General features: G+C 35.3%; 1 non-coding gene across 1 annotated transcript; it reads right to left on the reverse strand.

Annotated features, from left to right (window-relative positions):
* Positions 1-294: 294 nt before the first annotated feature.
* Positions 295-401, reverse strand: LOC111522938. Its single transcript, XR_002725374.1, has one exon. It is a non-coding gene; the product is annotated as a U6 spliceosomal RNA (small nuclear RNA).
* Between the last annotated feature and the right edge of the window lie 6,991 nt (positions 402-7,392).

Consider the following 7,392-nt stretch of genomic DNA (forward strand, 5'->3'; position numbering starts at 1 on the left):
TTATATATATACACAATCTTGAAATGGTGGGATTTAGATTCTGCCTTGGGCTGAGCTCTGAGGGCTACACTTAACCATCTGGGAATTGTAGCGCAGGTTTACCTTTCTTTTTTTATATTTAAATTATGTTAAGTATTCAGGAGGCAGAGAACACAGACTCCCTCTCCCCTGTGATCCTGTATACTTAGGCTAAGAATTAAACAAGAACTTTTGTGTTCAGCTAGTGCCAAAACAAAACTGAACCCTAAACAGGTTGCCATAAGCTGGCTTTGCTTAGTGTTTAATATTTTTTTTAAAAGCATGGACTGCTTCATGAATTTGAGTGTCATCCTAGTGCAGGAGCCATGCTGATCTTCTCTGTATTGTTCCAGTTTTAGTATATATGCTACAGAATTGAACACTCAGAGCTTATTTAACTAGTCCTCTATAGACAGACACTTAGGGACATAGTCTTTTACTATGACAAACTGTGCTGTAACGAACATCTTTGGGAATATGTCTTTTTGTACTTTTGGAATGTGTCATTGTGACAAATTATTAGAAGCAAGATTGCTGGGTCAATAGGTCAATATATATGCATACCTTATATGGATATATAATTTTGCTAGATGTTACCATATTGCTTGTGTAATTTAATATATCCATTGCTAATCTACAAGAGACTGTATGTGTTTGAAGTTTCACGAATAGTGTGCTTGTCAACCTTTTAGATTTTGGCAATCTGGGAAGAAGGTAATGGCATTTCAGTGTTGTTTTTAAATTTCATTTTTCTTACTATAAGTGAGGTTGAACATCTTTTCATCAGTTAAGGACCAGTTGTTTTTCACTTTCTGCAAATCATTGTCTTTATATATCTCATGTATTTGTCTTGTTGATTCTTATGTTTTTAGAAGTTATTTTTTTGTTAAGATTACTGACTCTTCTGTTGTGTTTTGCAAGTAAGTTACAAACTATTTTGGTACTTGCAAAAATTACAACTTATACATATAAAATACATAAAATTATACATTAAAATTATATATATAATTTATATCATATTATAAATATATGATATATATGTATTATATAGATTATATCATGTATAATTATATACATTCATATATTCATATATCTCAAGCTTTTTCCTATTGAATGTAGATTTTCAAGTCATTATTAATTATTCCCATTTTTAGATCATAGTATTATTACTTCATACTTTATTACTCCATACTCCATTATATGTTAGTTGTTATTTTTAACATTTAAATATTTGATTCATTTTGGATTCTTTTTTGGTATATGGGATGAGGAATAGAACAATTTTCATTTTTTATTTTGTTATTGATATATTCCATTACCATTCATCAAGAAGTTCATCTTTCCCCCACTAGTATGAAATGTTATGGTATTATAAATTCAATTTTTGTATGTAAGTAAGTCTATTATTGGTTCTGTTCACAATGTTTTAATCAAAGAGATTTTAGCTATTTTTGCTTTTTGTTCTTGCAAACGTACTTTATAATTAACTTGTCTGGCTCCAGAAAAAAAAAAAAAAAAAAACATACAAAAATTTTTCCTTTTAATTCGGTCCTATGATATTTATATATTAACTTATAAATAATATATTTTAATGATGTTGAATGTTCATTCCAGGAATATGATATGTCTTTCTATTTGTCCAACTCTGCTTCAGGAGTGTTTTATAATTTTTCTTAAATTTTGCCTGTTTTAAACTTCTTTATGTTATTGATGGAGTCTTCTCTTTTTAATATATCGTTCAGTTCTATTTTTGAGTTAATTATTGTCTATGTTGTAAGGCAGTAGTCCAACTTCATTTTTTTGCATTTAATATCCTAGTATCTTTAGTTGGAAATACTATTATTTCCTCTACTGAATAGTTCTAGCATCCTTGACAACAGTTGAGTCTAAATATGAGTTTACTTCTAAACTCTTCATTTTATTATTTTGATCTGCGTGACTATTACTATGCAGTACACATTTGCTAACACTGTGTAAATTTTTAAGTCAGGAAGTTTGACTTCTCTAACTTTGTTCTTCATTTTCAAAATTGTTTTGGCTATTCCGGGTCCCTTGTATTTTCATAGCTGTTGCTTTTGAACATATAATTTGAAACCATCCAGTGTTTTAAATTCTAATATTTGCTTTATTAGAATTTTTAATAGTTCCATTTGGTTTCATCAAAGAATTAATTATGAACTTACCCTCCTCTCTATTTCTTGTAACTCTACCTAATTTTCCCATCTCTCATTTCCATTACTAAAGTTTTGGGTCAATGTTAAATAATAGTTGTGATTGCATGAATCCTTGTAACATTCCTGACTTCAATGAAAATTAAAGTCTTACTATTAATTTTGATGTTGGTTATTAATTTTAGCAAAAATAACAATTTGGCAAATTGTTTCTCGTTAATTAAAACCTTGTAATCAGAAATGACTATGAGGGTGTCTCAAATTTCTGAGTCTTAACTTCCCTATGAAACTAGGGAATTGAAACTAGATTGGATCAGTGTCCAGTCAAACAAATGTTGGCTTTAGGGTTCGACACAAACCAGCTTTCTTAACTAACTCTGGAATATTGGACCTGTTAATTAATATTTCCAAGCCTAAATTCCTCACTGATGAAAACTTTTGACCGGTCATGCTTACCCTTCAGTGTTTTAGGGATTAAAGCTAATATAAGAAAAGCACCTGGCATATAATAACCAAGAGACAGTAGCTTTTATTCATTTTATAACCTATAATGTTATTCTAGCTCTAAAATGCTATGGAGCGCTCTGAACATCTCTTTTCACACTCCAATATATAAGAAAACTAATTGCCAAATAATTATGCCCTAACTTGGAGCAGAAGTTTAAACCTCAGTAAAGGACAGACTAAGTTATCCCAGTCAGATCCTTGATAGTTTCATTATGGCACACAGATATGCCACACAGCAATAAATATAAGAAAACTCAACAATGGAACTGAGATAAGATTTTGTGTGCTATTCATATAACCCAACATCAAAATGAGTTGACTACTTGACATAGATTCAGAGAGATCTTAGGAGCTGGAAGGAACTTCTGTGGGTGATGAATTTCATCTCAGACACAAAGTGTCGCTCTTCTTTCTATGACTTTATTGTGACAAGTCTATCTTTTCATTTCTTAATCCCTTCCACCTATCCATCTCTTAAGATAACTAATAATCATTTACCATGAATTTAGTGACCTGTGTACAAGTCTCATGTCCCTTACTAGACTGAGCCATCCGTGGGTCAAGCACCATGTAATATTCAAATCAGTATTTGATTCCTGAAAAGCACAGAAGAATGAATAAATAGCTCTGTAGTTGAATGGATGAAAGAAAGAACCAATAAATTAACTAATTGATTAGTTAACCACCTTCCTGCTTTTTCCATTCCATTTGCATTCACTAAGTTTAAGTGTAAAGGAAAAAATTCATGTGCAATCATGTAAATAGTTATCTCAGGAATCACTTATGTTTCCCAGAAAGGTCTTGCTCTAATATAACTGATGTCATTTCTAAGCAACTCATTTATTAATTAGTTTACCTATGTCACTTTGATTATGTTATCTTGAAGAGGTATACAAAGACTGAATATATATATATATATATTATACACACACACACACACACACACACAGACACACACATACACACACACACACATTTATATATGTATATTTATAAATGCACATGTATTTCTGTTTTTTAGTGTAAATTATTTTTTCCTGGAATTTGTAGGTCACTAATCCAACTTGAATAACTAGTTCATGGAAGGAAGACTACAAGGGACTCTCTCAGTGTCACAGAAGAAAGAATTGTTGGAAACCCACTGCTCATTTTCACTTTTTCTCCCCCAGACACCTGATTACCCTCAAATCCCTCCACAGTTTCTCCTAAGGCATGTTTGTCAGTGCATTTACAGAGGTTCTAATTAGTTCTTTGTAATTGCATAGTGTTTTCTGCCTCTGTTTCTCACCGCTGTCCCAGCCTTGGAAACAAGATGTTCCACCTCTGGAGGCTGCCCTGGTAAAAGCCTATTAATAAATAATTAAGTTTGGAGACTCCTGCAGTGGTGAGTCATGGCTGGAGATCATGTAGGAGCTGTCTCCATGGTAACTCACCAACAGGGACTGCACTGCTCTATTTCTCTTTTTGTATGTGTGGAGAGAGTGGAGGCAAAGGCGTAGATTAAAAAGAGATTTGTTTTATGTATGTTTCTTTCTTTTTAATCTTGTTTTGAAAAAAAATATGCCACTGAATTTAGAATACGAGAAAGACTATATTTATGGCAAATGAAATGTGACCTTCAGCTAGGTGCAAAACCTTCTCACACCTCTTTTCCTTATCCCAAGCTCATCTGCTCCTTCTTCCGGATCTGTTACTGGCTCCACCCTACCTTACTGGGTGTACTATTCCTTTCCATGAAGCTATTGCCATGTAGTCATTACTGTGCCACTGGCCCCTGCCAAATGCTTCTTCACTCACTTCTCTTCCCATCTCTATTAACTTGCTCTTCAGTGTAAACTAAAATTATATAGAATGCAAAGAACATGGATTTTGGAGTAGGGTGGGTCCCCAGCCTCTTCTCCTAACTAGCTATGTGACTTAGGAAAGTTATTGGACCTCTCTCCATCTGTTTCCCTGACCATAAAATGCAAATAATAATCCCCCTGCAGGACTGCAGTGAAGTTACAGGAGGCAGCATAAAGTAGGCGATAAAAGCATAGATTTTTACATCAGATTGGATTTGAATCTTCTCTTTGCCTTTTACTCACTTTCTCTTTTAGGGAAAGTTACTTAATATCCCCAAGTCTCAGTTCCTTATCTAAAAAAGCCGATCAAACAATCACAGACAGATTTGTTTGAAACATTAACTTACAGGAAGGTATGTGACAGCCTTTTGCAAAGTGTGAACACTTAATATATGTCCATTACAGTTTATTAAAGGATGTAGCATTATAGTTGGTGTGTAACAGATGAAGCTATTTTTTATGATGAGGAGTTTATTGTGAGACAATGGTAACTTTATATAAGGGTCTGATGGTTGGGGGTCAGCAGCTTGGGCACAATAGGTCAAAAGTCATTGAACCCTTGTGTCCTTGTCTAGATCGGCACTCGATTCTGCTTCAGATAGAACCTTTGACTTTCTAACCAGTTCTAAGCTCAGACTCCTTCTTTGTATAATCATGACCCAGGCCAATCTTATACCAGAACTGAGGTCATTTGTTCTGGATATTCTGCATTTTCCTGCCTCCTGTGCTCTGTTCTGTGATCCAAGAGGCTGACACTTGCAGACTGTATCTCTTAAGCTTGCTTTCAGGTGGCTTCCAGGTGTATAAAACCAATAAAAGAAACCCAATCAGAGCTACATAATTATTTCATAGGAGCAAAGAGGATGAGGTCTGGAACCCAGGAGATTCACTGGGCTCTCTGTTGGTACTTCAAAGTTTAATAATAGTAAACTACAGCAACCTAATAAATCCTGAACAACTGAGAACTTAGATCCTTCCATCATTCTCCCAAGCAAATAATCTTGAGCTGATGGCAGAGGGTAAAGGTAAATAATGGCTGGTGTCAGAGGAAAGCTACAATAATTAGCATAGGTCTTGGGACTAGCCATAGAAGTGGTAACTATGGAAACCATGCACATTTCATGTTACTTGATTTTTCCCACCTGTTCTTCCTACCTTAAATAAAATATTCCAGAAGTGTCCATTAAATTTCAGGGAGATATGTGAATGAATTGACGTCATCCTATGAAAATATGGTAGCTGGTGAGACTTTTTCTCTCCTCTATTTTGGGGGCAACTATTTCTTTACCTAATAAAAATCAAGAAGAGATGCTGAATGGCAAAACAGGGAGACTAAAGATGTTCTCCTACACTTATTCCACCTCTCACATCCCAAGTCTCTTCTTTCTCTGACCCACTCTGGAGCCAAGGAAGCCGACCCCTGCATACACCTTGCTGATGGTTTCAAGTTGGGTTTTGCAATGGGATGCATCAGCAAGAGACTGAAGGGTGAAAGAAGACAAAAGTAGAGGGGAAAGTGCTTGGGCTATCCCTGCCCTGCTCCTTCTATAGCTAAGCATCTGTGGCAGATGCCATGTCCTTCCATGACCACAGCTTTTGTCACGCCACCTTCTATGCTATGTTTTTAGATGCCACCCCATCTGTATTTGCTCTTACCCTGCCAGTTCCTCTGCATGTGATCCTTTCATTGAAATCTTTCAGCTGAACCAAATTCTGCTTCCTACTGAGGCTGTTACATTGAACCTATTTCTGGACCCCATTCATGCATCAGTGCCTTCCATCTCTGTATTGCCTACACATAGTTGGTTCTCCATGAAAGTTTCTTAAAATAAAATATTTTGTAGTTAGAGTGACTTAGGGTTATCTAAAAGGAGGTCAGCCGGAGGTCAGCTAGAACACGGACATAATTTGGCATGGCCATAACTCCCATTTGCTAATCATATCTGTAGGTAAGTACTAATTTCTTAGTCTTTTTCGTATTTGAATGTCACTGATCATTTAAAATCATTGATTTTAAGAAAAATCAAACACAGTCAGAATGTTTTATCACTGTTGAGAACTATTCAAATTTTCTTCTTCAAATTGACTTGACATCTGTGGTTACCACCGTAGACAGTGGTTAGTGGTGCCTTAGGAAGCAGACTGCAAGAGAAGTCTAAAATAAGAAATAATTGCATATTTATTTTGAAAAGTTTCTAAGCCAGGAAGAGTGGAAATAGTGTCTCAAGATTCCCTGGAATTGCTGGCCCCCTAAGCAATGAGAATTGCTAACATAGAACAATCCTAGAATCAACTCAGCAGGCTCCTCACAAACAAGTTCTCTGCAGGCTGTTCTCTCTTATTCCTTCTACGAGACATGGTTTTTGCCGCCACAGTTAATGTTCTATTCTGCCCTCTAGACATCACTTCCATCTTATCTGTGTCATATTAGTGCCTGTGAATCCTACAGGAGGGAACAACTTAAAAATATATATATATATAAAAAACAAACTGCCATAAAATCCCTACTTTTTTTTTTTTTTAATCTCCAAGAATATTTCATTTCCTGCTTTGGGAAGCAACCTCATGTCTCTTCCTGCTATCTGGACATTTTAGTTTATCACTTCAGTCTTGGAAACTTATCAAGTCCCTGTGTTCTCTACTGGGCAGAGTTTTAACCCGAGTGATCTATTTCTTTATTCCACACATGTGCAGTCCTGTCTAATGCATTCTCCCATCTTGGCATTATCTGTGATTTCTGAGCTCTTCTATTGGTTTTCCATCCCTGTTAGCCACTGTGTAGTTTATAAACAGCTTGACTGAGGGGTTTCACTTGGAGTAATGTGGGTTCACCCCAAATGAATGCTTAGAAG

Source organism: Piliocolobus tephrosceles, chromosome 6 (assembly GCF_002776525.5).
Source record: "Piliocolobus tephrosceles isolate RC106 chromosome 6, ASM277652v3, whole genome shotgun sequence".
Taxonomy (NCBI): Eukaryota; Metazoa; Chordata; class Mammalia; order Primates; family Cercopithecidae; genus Piliocolobus; species Piliocolobus tephrosceles.